The sequence below is a fragment of the Solanum dulcamara genome, chromosome 4 (assembly GCF_947179165.1).
Source record: "Solanum dulcamara chromosome 4, daSolDulc1.2, whole genome shotgun sequence".
Taxonomy (NCBI): domain Eukaryota; kingdom Viridiplantae; phylum Streptophyta; class Magnoliopsida; order Solanales; family Solanaceae; genus Solanum; species Solanum dulcamara.
Genome location: NC_077240.1, coordinates 60,096,957 through 60,110,847, shown reverse-complemented (window position 1 = coordinate 60,110,847; position 13,891 = coordinate 60,096,957).

The window sequence follows — 13,891 nt, the reverse complement described above, 5'->3', positions numbered from 1 at the left end:
GATGTGGATCGTGAGGAGAAGGCTGTGGAGCTTGAAGATAAGTGATGGAGGAGTTGAGTTATACAACGATGCTAAATCAATTGCTAAACCGGAGGCAACCCATGACATGTATTACCACATAGGCCTTAAATTTTTGTAATTTTGAATTTTTAAGGAAGAATTTTAGTTTTATGTTATTTTCTTGTAATTTTAGGCATCGAATTATTGGTAGTTATGAAAAAAAATAGTCATGCCATGACCAAAAATAAAGCGTTGGGTAAGAGGGAACCCACCATGTTTTTTCTAACTTTGTGTGGTTGATATGTAGAGTGACACGAGACAATTCAGAACAAGAGGAAGTGGACATGCAATACAAGGAATGAAAAATCGGACAACTAGCTTATTGGGGCACTACTAGCACACCGCGCCAGGACCCAAACTACTGAAGGCCTGGCCAAACTCACTGCATACAAGCCGCGCCAGAGGTGAAATAACTAAGGCTTGGACGGGCGCTATCCTGGCGCGCCGCACCAAGCCATGATGTTAAAAATTTCCAGGTGGGTGCCATCTTGGCGCGCCGTGCCACCATCGCCTTTATTACTAGTTCGGGGCCCAATTCGGAAAATCCCTAAGTTTAAAGAACCCCTTTCCCCAAATCCAACCCATTCACTCCACTCTTCATCTCCACTTACATTATTGAACTTCACCCTAAACTCCAAAACTCTACTCTCTTCTCCCTCCTAACTACCCACCATCCTCAAACCACCACCCCATCCTTCTAACCCAACCCCACTTTCTAATAATTTTCCCTTCCTTTTTCCAATGGCACCCAAGGGTAAGCAAATAGAGATATGAGAGGGTAGAAAAAGGCCTCAAAAGAGTGGGGCCTCCACTTCTTTGGAACTAACAAGCACAAGGCTACCATCACGCCACTTCAAAAAGTAAGCACATGAGTGGTATGGATTGGACTGGTTCGATTCCCAAAAGGAGGCCAAGCATATAGGGGAAGAATATGTCAATGAGGAAAAACTGCATGCTGAGTTCCCACAAATTCACGAGATGGTGTACAACTTTGTTCTTTAATACATCTTCGAGGGCCAAGGTGAGTATAATCTTAGTGTTGTTCGTAAATTTTATGCTAATTGGAATACTGAGCAGTCTAGTAGTAATAAGGTGGAAGTGAGAGGTAAGATGATCCATTTCACTACTTGGGCATTGCATAAATTTATGGGGACTCCCCATTATGATTATTTTGAGTATTTAGACATAAAAGAAAAACCCCCCTTATAGAGACATTCATCACACATTGTATGGTGTTAATTCTAATGCGCATGGGGATAGGGCCAAAGATACAAGGAAGCATTCTACGCTTTTCTATGCACATCTCAATAAAGAGGCTAGGGTGTGGTTGAAAATTATGAGTAGTGTATTCTTGCCATGTTAACACACATCTGATGTCACTCGGGATAGGGTTTTTTAGGTATACCACTTGATGAAAAGATTGCTGGTGAATATTGGATCTATGTTATATCATAATATGATGAAGTTTCGAAACAACAAAAGGTGGCGTTTTTGTTATAGTTGTTTGGTGACGACTTTATTGTGAGTAGAGAGTGTTGAAGAAGAGGTCCATGACTTGTAGACGCTGAGAGTCCCTTACTTGGTTTGTAATTAAGCAGATGTGATTAAGACCAAAGCTCAAGATATAGCCCATGGGCCGGTATTGTCTGCCGCTGACCGACAAGCTCAAGACGATCGTTAGATGGGTTGAATGTTTGGTATGTAAGAGCTACAGTTGTGAATTGGTGGTCGTTGGTGACGGATAAAGTGATGAATGCATTGGCAGACCACTATCCTCTTATGAATAGTGCTATGTATATATGTCGATTGGGCCCGAAATTTCAAGAGACACTAGATGATGATGAGCTCACTGTTGATAAAATAGGCGGCGATAAGGAAGAGAATGATCCAGAGGATGATGCTGCCACTGCACTTATGGCTGTTGATGAGACTATCATTGTTGATGGCGGGGATGATGATTAAGAGGCCCATGGAGTTCCTTCTCTACTCTTGTACTTTTTAATTTAATTGTGCACTGGGACAATGCTTGGTTTAAGTGTGGGGTGGGAGTTGGGATTCTCAAATTGCATTTTTGTATAGAGTTTTTTATTTGAATTTTTATTTTGGATTCCTTGGTAATTATTTTTGATTCTTTAGCCAAGGAGAGTCCCTTTTGAATCATACAAAAAAAACGAAAGTCATAGGCATAAGTTAGTCTTAGTTGAGTGGCGTTGCCCTATGATAGATGAATGACGACCGTCTTAAGGGTATTCATCATCATTGTGTATGCATGTATATAAGGTGTTTGACTGGGCTTCATAATTATATGAAAAACAAACTGAATTATGAAAAGCATGGTATGGAATGAAATGACTAGTTTTAAGACATTTAAGCTTTTGTATTCGACTGAAGTGATGCATGCTTAATGTTGAATTCATATAATTGTGTGGTTGGTCATCTATAGTTGACATTCTTCAGTTGGATATGTGTCATGTGTGTGAGGCTTTGTTGTATTCTATGCATACATGTTGATAGCTAGAACTTGCCCGGTGTGTATGCGAAGTGAAATGAAGATTGTGAAATTTAGGAAATGATGTAGGCATTTCATTGACAATATTGTTTTGTTCCCCCTGTTTGGTGCCCAACCTTAATACTTAATCCCTAGTCAACCCATTTGAGCCTTATGATTTTTCTTTGGCAGCCTTATATGTAGCCTATCCCCATTCCTTCTTTAGCCCATTAATTTGATCCACAAAAAAATCTTAAGCGCTTTAGATGAAAGGAAGTAAAAAAGAAAGAGGAAGGAAATAAAGTAAGCAAGTATAAAGACGTGTGTAGTATAAGTATTGATACTTGAAATAGGCTTATACCTCGTGATAGGGAAGTGCAGAGAAAAATATTAAAAGAAGATAAAAGTAACTTTCTATCATAAAATGGGTAAGTAGCTTGAAGATAAGAGGTAAGAAAAAGAAGGGGTAAAGTTAACATGCTGATTGAAGTATAGCTAAATGAGTCACGTGATGTATTAAAGCGCTTGGGAGAGTTAGTCACTATTTATAGCCAAGTAATAGTTTTCACCTGTCCCTCAGCTTATGTTACAACCCAAGAAGTCATAGTTGATCCTAAACCATCACATTCTTGTGTTAGTGGAGAAAAACACTAAGGGCAAGCCTATGGCAAATCTTTTGTGGAACAAGAAATCGTTTGAGAGAGTGAACGAATTTGTTTTTGTATACGCACTTATGCTAAAAATGTTATGTATGAGTTCTTGTGGGTGATTCATTTGTGGTGAGAGGCATATGTTTAATTGAAAGAATTGGTAACTTATATGATTGCTAATCGTATGATGGATATGAGTTTGTTGCGTTATAGAGTCAGTACTTAAGGTTAGGACGTGTTAAACAAGTCATTCTTGAGTGGAAATGAGAACATACTTGGGTAATGGTGAACATTTGAATGCAAATGGTGTATCCAAGTTGTACAGCCTTATATATATTGTATGTTAGTATTCCATGCATGAGTCAGGTGTTAATTCGAGGACTAACAAAAGTTTAAGTGTGGGGTGGTAATCTTGGCACATTTATGTTCCCAAGTACCTTGCCTTCCCATATTTAGCAATTAGTTTGAGAATTTTTATAGCTTAATTATTGCATTTTGGATTGAATGAAGAATAAGTGTGTACTGAGGTATTTGTTTAGTGAATGCAGGAAGTTTGGATAAAAGCGAGTTCTTGGAAGTAAAAATGAGAATTGGTACAAGCTAAACGGGAGCTCAAAATGAGAATATGGGCTGGAGTGCACTGCAGGCGCGCTGCCCAGCGCTTGAACTACTGAAGCCAGACACAGGCGCACTGCAAGCGCACCGCGCCAGTGCCTGAACACCTAAATGCATAGTCGTGCGCACTGCTAGATTGCCGCGCCAGAGGTGAAACTACTGAAGGGCATTCTTGGCACCATCCTGGTGCGCCGTGCCACTGCATCCCCAAAGAATTTATGACTTTTTTATTTAGTCTGGGTCCAAAAGGGAAAAGAAGGTTATTTTCCAAACCCTATAAATAGACCCTAAAGACTTTTTGGAGGTGTTATGCATGCTTTTGGAAGGAGAATAGAGAGGAGAACATGCGCACTTTAGGTTTCCTTTTCTTCTTCTTTCTCTTGAACATTAAAAAGTATGAAAGTATGTACTTGGAAATTTTATTATTGAAAATGAGTAGCTAACCACCCTTGTTCTTGGGCTGTAGATATAATGTGATGGCTTAATATTATCTGAGTTTGGTTGATGATGGGTTGTTGCTTCTAATTACTCCTATATTTTCATTTTTACTATTTTAAGGTTTGGCCAGCATTAGAATACATGTGTTGTTTACCTTGAATTCGTAAGAGGACAAGGAGATAGAACAAGGAATGTGGGGAACATGTTCATGATAGAGTAATTTAGGGTGATTCATCTATAGGATGCAATTGACACATACCTATATACCATGTTTGATTACGAAATAGGAAGTTAACTTAATAAAGTTTTATTGATACATGTTTATCCCCGCTCAACAATGTAGTTAGGCTATCATTAAAAATATGCACTTAAAGGTTAGAAGACCATGATTGTATTAGCAACCCTATGAATCAATAATTAAATAACCCATCAGATAGTTAAAGTGGAAAATATTATGCTTGACTTCCCTTTATGCTACAGCCCTAGAATCTCTCATAATATGATTAATCCCCGTAACCATTGAATTGTGTTTGATAGTAGTCATTTTTCTTATATTTGAAATTAGCAGTAAAAATATCTCAATCTCTCACAACACACACGATAGGTTTAGTTCGTTGAAAAGAAATAAATAGCCTCATTAAAGTCCTTAAGGTTTGACAATCTGCCTCTGAAAAGAGTCACTTTACTGCTTATGAGACCTCGTGTACTTGCGTGTGCTCTGGTAGCAACAGTGTTATAATCAGTACCTAAGTGTGAAAAATATATTAGATGTGAATTAGGATCATAAGAATTCTCTAGCACAAAGTTGAGTTGAAAGCTTCTTACTGATTGAGTTTTGTTACAAGATTTTACTTGGATCAACTTCAAACGAGCATATCTTTTATAAAAAGTTAGGTATCTTATTACCTATCAAATTAAAATCATTGGAGTCTTTTTTCCAACTCCACCAACCATTCATAAGTCCTAATCCAAAATGGAATATTATGATTGATTCATCAGAGATTGATTTATCAGAGATGCTTTAGTTTAAGATTTCAGTACTAGGTTCCACGCCTGGCAATCATTGGTCGTGGAAGCATTCATGGGTCATGGATTTGTTCGTAGAATTGGAGTAGAGACGTGAAATTTTTACCTGAGTTCGATAAAGCATTCCACGAGCTATGGAATATCATAGATGTATACGACTCGTATATCACTATGTACAAGTTTTTCCAGATTTTATAAAAACACTATTTTGAGATTCTTTTCTCACTTTTCACTATTCGATAGACCCTAATAGCCCCTAAAGCTCTATTCAACCTTAATAAGTCTAGTTAAGTATTCTTTGTGTTCTTACAACATAAATGTAATATCCCGGGTGTGAGAAAGATAGAGTATGGCCTAATAAGATGAATAATTAGCCTTGGTGAATCCATTGGTAGGTTAAGGAAAATTTTTATTAAGGGAAAAGTAGTCATTTCTCAATTTATATAGAGGGAATGAACCTAGACAGTTTTTGGGCTAGGTTTCTAATCTATTTAATTCCCAAAGCTCTTGATTTTTCTTATTCATTCACTAATCACCCATCCTAAAAATCTTCTGTCTACAAAAAAGGGCTCTCTGGATCTCTATTGAAGACCTACCAAGAATCTTCTTAAATTCTCCATTTATCTTCAAGTTCTTCTTCAAGTTTCCATCATAATTTGTATTTAAGGTATGTGGGATTCATCCATGAGTACCTTATTATACCCCGTACTTTTGTACCTTGGAAGGTTCTTAAGCTTCTTAAGTTTCTTGATAGGCTCTTATGTTTCTTGAAAGGTTCTTAAGCTTCTTAGAAGTTACTATGTGAGACGGATAAGCTATAACGCTACCAAACAACTCTAAGTAAGGGAGAATGTGACACCTCATAGTAGGAAAGATTGGAAATATGGTTATAAGAATCCGAAAGAAGTTGGAGGCCAAGTAATGAGTCATAGGACTCGACTTACGTACGTAAGCTGCCAACTTAAAAATCTTATATTCTTAAGCTACTTGAGTTCATACCAAGCTTACATAGCAAGGATTACATAAGTTCGAAAAGTAAGACGAGATTACGAAACCACGAGGAGGAAAAAAGGTGACACATGTCTGCATGAGAGACTTCCATGTAGAAGCAGTTGGAGCAAGGGTGGTTCCCTCCCCCCACATGCCACGTGGCAGCCTCTAAGTGGAGGAAGTGGTGCATTGGCCCTATGAGGGCTTGACACGTGTCACCACTTGGGACTTGACACGATCACCCCCTAAGGTGGCCTATATATATATATATATTATGACTTTTTAGGCTCATACTTATCCTTTAACTTCATCCTCATCAAGAAAATTCTAGGAAAGAGGAGAAGGGAAACCTCTAGCTAGAAAAGAAAGAGAGCTACAATTTTGGGAGGAAAAAAAAGGTAAGTTCTCCGATTTCGTTCCATGAATTAGTTATCTACGGTATACCATGAAGGTATGAAGGTTTTAATAATATAAATTTATGGTTTAGATCATCCCCAAAATGTTAACAAACAGCCCAAAGTTTCAGCTGCGCTAAAGGAAATTCCGAGGCGAGTTCCGGCAAGTTTTGGCGAGTTTCGGGTAAGGTAAAGTTTTCACTTTCGAACTGGAGAGTATGATGTTTTTATGGGGTATATTACATGTCTTAAGTGAGTATGGAAGTGGAAAAAGTGTATAGGGATGCTTGACGTTAGAAATAAACTAAATTGAAGTCGTAGTAGGTAAATCGAAGTCGAGTAGTGTGTTGTTGTTATGGTGCTGAAGGTTGGGTTGCGTGTTGCAGGGATGTAAAGTACTCAAAAAGGGGTGTGTGTTCTTTAGTTTACAGCCACACGACCCTCCATTTTTTATGGTAAAATATTTTACGAAATAAAGGCTAAGAACTCCATTTTGGTATCGTAGTTCGGAGCTAATTGTTTGGAGTTGTATTGGGTAATATTGAAGTCATTTATTTATATATATGCTGCTAGTTATTTTTGTTGGTATGGTTGTTGATATTTTGGCCAAGTTGAAATCTCGGGGATGTTGAAGTTATAGGGGAGATGCTGTCTAATTTTCGATAACTTAGAAACTAGTAATGAACTAATCGAGGGAAATGGATAAGGAGATGACCTCTATGGAGACTTGGTTGTAGAGTTGGAATTGGAAAGTGAAAGGTCATTAACCATAGTATTACTTTCATGTTAAATAGGTTCAACAGACGACGAGGCAAACGTATTAGGAGTAATCCATAAGAGTTATGTAAAGCTAACCGTTCCTTCTTTTGGCATGTCTTTGGCATAAGTATGTAAAGCTTATTTTTTCTCTTGGCATGTTTTGACATAAGTATATAAAGCTAATCTTCCTTTTTGGCATGGTTTTTATGAAACAAGTATATGACTTTTATATGATTTCAAGGAAGTTCCTATTTGTAGAGCCGCTAGGATGGACAACTTTTTGATTTTCCAAAGAATATTTTATCGTGCCTAGATACGTGTATATGATTCCAAATGTTTTATTTGGATATAACTCATAGTGATATTCAAAAGGTACTTGATACGACTCTTGTCTTGATTTTTGAATAATAGCTCATCTTATTAACTCCATCGAGTCTCTAAAATAATTTAAAGTGTATTTAGTTTCATAGTACTCCACTCATGGATGCCTCAATACTTCCTTTACCGAGCTCGGGTCAGGTTTTGTTATCGTACATACTTCTCTGCATCGTTTGTCGTGCCCCAACATGAGGGGGCAGGTATGCCCTATACAAGGGTTTGATTTGTGGAGTTATGATGTGCCATGTACATATATGATATGATATGATATGATATGACCATCTAATATGATATGATTAGTTACGGAGATGTTCCCTACTCTAGAGTTATAATGTGCTGTATCGCTAGTGATGGGGCGGCGAGCACGATTTGTTCATCGAGTCCCATAATGGGGCCGAATATGGCATATGTTTTTCTACATACATTATCTGTGGTTATGGAAAGCATTTTGATATTCTGGATATTTTACTTATTTTTGCACCTTTCTTTCTCGTAATGGCTTTACCTATTACAATCCATGCTTTACATACTCGGTACATTATCCGTACTAACCATCTTTCTTCAGGGGCTGCGTTATATGCCCGCGGGTACATATGCTCAGTTTGCTGATCCGCTCGCTTAAGACATCCACCCTTTTGGTTGGCAGTGCTCCTTTGTCCGGAGCTCTATTTTGGTACTAACTTTTTTGTTGTACATTTATACATGTTGGTTAAGGATACGATGGGGTCCTGTCCCGTCATATAACTAGGCTATTATTCTGTAGAGGTCTGTAGACTTGTGATGTGGGTTATGTATATATGTTTTGGGCTCTGTGTTTTGTGATGGCCTTAATGGCCCTCTTATGCTATATCTGTTCTCATGCGTTCTCTAGCGACCCCTTTTTGATATCTATTTTTGTTTATTCTGCTAACACGCTAAGTGGGGCTAAGGGTACGTATGAATGCCCAACTCAGGTACCAGTCATGGCCTACAGTGTTGGATTATGATAAAAGTGGTATCAGAGAAGTCTTTTCTTGGAATGTCTACAGACCGTGTCTAGTAGAGTCTTGTTTATCGGTGTGTTGCGTGCCAAATCTATAAACAGGAGGCTACAGGACATTTAGGATATTACCTTTCTTTCATATCTAAGATCGTACGATAGATCCGAGTCATAGGAAAACTTCTTATATTAACCTTGGATGTTAACAGAAGGATGACAGCAACGGAAGGAAGTGACTGACGATATTGGAAGTCACAAGGCACGCAGGTAAGCAAAGGCACGAAAGATATCTATTGGATAAGGTATTGAAGTAGAACTGAAATGTAAAGTTGTAAATTGAAAAGAAGAGTAGACAGGAAAGTGTAACAGGGGAAGTTCCAGTGGAAGTACGAGGTAAGTCCATTTTCATACTATTGATTGTGGGCGCCCTGTGTGGCTGCGATATGATGTGATATGATACATATATATGTATCTTTATATATGTTGGCCCTGTGAGGCACTGTTGATATTTTCTGCATGTAGGGTTGAGATAGTAAGAAATACAGAGGAAATTCTGCCCAAATTTTCCTAGAAATAAAAAGAGAATGAGATACAGGGTTGTAGTATGTCTTGAAAGGTCGTGCCCACAATAATGATGAGATTTGGCTAAACCACGAGTATGGCTTACCTCGAGAAATAAGTTAATTGCTGAATTGATGGCAATAGAAACTAGAAGGCCGATATTGTTATGGTAAACTAAAGTTGGAAAAGACTTGTGACCCTAGGGAGATAATTTAGAGAAGACTGGTAGTTCTGGATAGAACGATATATTAAGGCACCGACGAAATTGATACACAGGGATAAACTGTGACGAGCTATAATTAAAAAGAGTAACAGTATGATTAAGACAAAAGTGCAAGAAAAACATAATTGTGATGGATATGAAGTATTAATAGGACAGCTTGGGAGATATTAAGGATAAGACTAACTAAGAAGGGTAAGTAACCCATAGTAAGAATCGTGAAAAAGGTTAAAAAATATTATACTATGGGGTGGAATACGAATAGGATATGATGTGAATATAACGAGGATCGTTATGAAAATAAGTAAAGCCTAGTGAGAAAGTGGCTAGTGAGAAGACGTGGTCCGTGTAATAAGAATATAAGGGTAAGTGTGAAACGAAAAAGCAGGCTAGGGAACAAATAAGAAAGACTTATCAAGTTTCATAGGGAAAGTTGCGAATAAAGATTATGCGATAACGGAAATGATAGCGAGCACAAGGAAAGAAAGAGTAACTGAAAGAAGTAAGGAAGAAGAAAGCGAGATGACAGTGTAATAATAGGTCATGACATGTGTAGCCGAAGATACGAATGCTAAAAATGACGAAACTATGAAAGACCAAGCTGTAGAAGGATGAGTAACGAGATAGAATAGGTGTTAGGGAATGATTGGTATGATACGAATAAAGATGGATGGACAAAATACGTTTTGGAAATGAGAAAAAGGATTGTATGGAAGTAATGCATTTCGAATAATACAGAGGTAGTATAAGATCCCTCTTGTACAGAATAAAAGATAGACATAGACGGGATAATGATAAGAGAAATCTACGGGAGCACCCAAGATAGATATGATTAAATAAATGTAAATACGGAATGAAAGGGGAACGTACAATATGAACTTAAAAGTGCAATACGACTACATGGCTATAAGGTAAGGCCCTGATTGAGGCAAATTTGGTATGTTATTGAGAAAATTAAAAGCAGTGTTGGGTACATAGTAAGGACAAAGGGTATAAGGTATAAAGGGGTGGTGCGTGCACATAACCTCGCCCCGACAATAGTGGAATCCTTAAGAGACAAAGATGGTAAACTTAAGGAATAAATGGTTCAATATACATTCATCCCAAGAAATAAAGAATATAGGTTGGGATAAAGCTACTCCTGTAAGAGAACCTTGGACAATTATCGTCGGAATACAAGTATTGCCTAATTGAAATTGGAACGAGTAAAAGTGCTATTAACTTTTGATAAAGATAAGTGAAGTGTGGCCTTGGATGAGTTGTTCCATGAGTTACATTACACAAGTACAGATTAATAGATGAGATGTCGCACTATATATGGAAAGGTTCTCGTCACTTCATGACTTAGTCCAAGTTTCGTACGTACAGAATAAAGTTATAAAGGATAAAGAAAGAGATGGGCATGATACGGTACCAAGCGGATTGGGAAAAGAGATTGCATGAGTTTTGAGATTGGACAAAGGTATAAGTACCCCCCCCCCCCTTAAGAGGGGAAGCGGGTGAGAAGAATGCAAAGGAAAGATGGAAATAATGGATACTACAATATAGTGGACATGGATGTTTAAACTTCAAGAAGATCCCGTACTAAAGCAGGTTAGAAGGGCTGAAAGCCAATAATAATGGGATAGAAGTCAGAATGGTATTTAAGGCGGTGTCAAGAATTTTTTTGCAAAACCATGCACGACATAACGTTAGAAGATGTATGTGTATAAAAAAAAGGGTACGACCAGGGAAGGGTATTGAATAACTAAAGAGGTCGTGTGAAGGATAACGATACCATGCGGGGTCAAAAGCCAAGATATTGGCTATAGCGTTGGTCACAAATGATATTGCGATAGATAAATAACCAAGAAAAAGGGACAGCAAGTGTTACACCTCACCCTTTTAAACTCAGAATGTTTCATAAGTTCCTTGGACATTACCATATGAACCGGATATGCTACGACACTATCAAACGGCTCTATGGAAGGGAGAATGTGATACCCCATACTAGAGAAGGTTGGAGATGAAATCATAGGAGTCCGGAAGGAATTGGAGGCCAAGTAATGAGTCGTAGGACTCGATTTACCTATGTAAGCTACTAAGTTAAAAGTCATATGCACTTGAGCTACTTAAGCATATATCAAACTTACGTAGCACGGATTACATAGGTACATAAAATAAGACGAGGTTACGAGCCCGCGAGGAAGGAAAAAAAAAGACGACACGTGGTAGCCAATGAAGAAGCGACACGTGGCAGCACCTCAAGTAGGCAGGTGACCCACCTGCTTGGGGTCAAGTAGGTGACCCACCTGCTTGGGGGAGGTGGACCCCACTGCCACGTGGCAGCACCCCATTGGTCGTGTGTTGAGGTGGCCCAATAAGGGCTTGACACGTGTCACCCTTAGGGGATGACACGTGTCACCCTATATATATATATGTGTATATGACTCCTTAGTTGTTCATTATCCAAAAAATAGCAGCAGCCTTGGAGAACAAAACGTGAAAGAGGGAAATAGAGAGGCAGCAACATTTTTTGAAGAATTAAAGGTGAGTTTTCCAATTTTCTTCCGTGAATTAATTATATAAGGTGTACCTTGAGTACGTGGATATGTATATATGTATTTTAAGACCTTCATGGAAGTAAAACTCCAGCTTTGCAATTGGAATTTGGAAGAGAAAATAAGAGAAAATGTTAATTAATAAACCCGTTTTTGGAAGGGACAGTGGTTAGTAATATTTGTATAACTTCTTGTGTACAGATTCGTTTCGAGTGATTTAATATGTTTTGGAAAGGTATTTCGTGGTTCTATAACTTTCATTCAGACTCCAAAATCCATTTCTACTTGTATCAGCTTGAAAAGTGGTGATGAAGTGTAGAGGAGGTACTGCTCAAATTTGGTTTTGGAAATTCCACACGGACAGCTGTAAGTATTTTGGTCATATCTTTTTGTACAAAATTGATGTAGGGATGATTCTAAATTGTTTGCGACCCTAAGACATATGTCTATAACTTTCATGAAGGGCGTAAATCCTGTTTCCCTCCATTACCCCTTCGAAATGAAGCGACAAGGTAAAACAGTAAGCTGTCCAGATTTCACATTTTGGATAGTTTTGGCGAGTTTGACAAGTTTAACGTAAGGTAAGGTTTCTTCTTTAAATTTGAGCTTTATGAGTTCTTATGGAGCATGTTACACGCCCTATTGGTGGCTGGAAATATGAAAATGGCTTAGAAATACTTGGCGTTCGGAATAAACTAATTTGTAGTTGTTATAGTTGAATTGTTGTCGAAATAAAGTATTGCTTTGTGAAGTACTGCTGCAGGGGTATTGGCTGGTTGTTGCAGGGTCTAAATATGATCTAATGTGGGTTAGGTTGTTGCTGGTTGAGACCCCATGACCCCTCGTTACGTATAATTAAAGGCGTCACAAAAATAAAGGCTAGACGCCCTATTTTGATATCGTATTTTTGAATAAGTCGTTTGGGATTTATGTTGTATATTGTTGGTATGAATTGCTGCAGGTTGTTGTTGTTGGTTGGCTGTAGGTTTTAGGGACCTAATTGGAAATTCGGATAGGGCACATTATAGGGGAGGTGCTGCCCAATTTTCGTTAACGCCTTAACAAACTAAAGGACTAGCCGAGGAAACGACTAAGGAAATAGATTCCATTAACATTAAGGCGTAACCTCAGATGCTGAAAAGTTAAGAGTAGTTGATATTCATATTAATTTATATTGAATAGGTTCAGAAGACGATGAGGCGAGCAGGATAAAGGGTAACTCCCAAGAGGTATGTAAAGCTTTCTCTTGGCATGTTTTGGTATAAGTTCATACAACTATCTTTCTTTCCTTTTGGCAAGTTTTAGCCTTAAATAAAGTGTGTGTGGAATGTGGGGATAATTCCATTCCCAAAACTCCAAGTATGCCTCATAACCCATATCCACTGCTTAGTATTGGAATTTCTGCAAGAATTGAGTATTGCCTAGTAAGGCTTCTATGTGTTAAACACTAGTATGTGGAAAGCTATCTCTCATTTCCTTTGATACATATTTGGTACGAAAGTGAGATTATGATGCCATAATGATTCACCGAGCCCCATGATGGGCCGGGTATGAAATATGTGTATGCAGATCCCATAAAGGAAAGTACAGACCATATATAGTTTATTCTCTTTCTTCTTCTGGCATGTCTTGGTTGTAGGTTAAACATGATATGAGTTCCGGGGTAACTCCATTCTTAGCATCTCTTATTTACGTCTGAATATCGAACTTTTATAATAATCAAACTATTTCCCTGGAAACTTTTATATGTTAAAAAGGTAATAAATGTACAGGCTCCAAGTCTTACAGACTA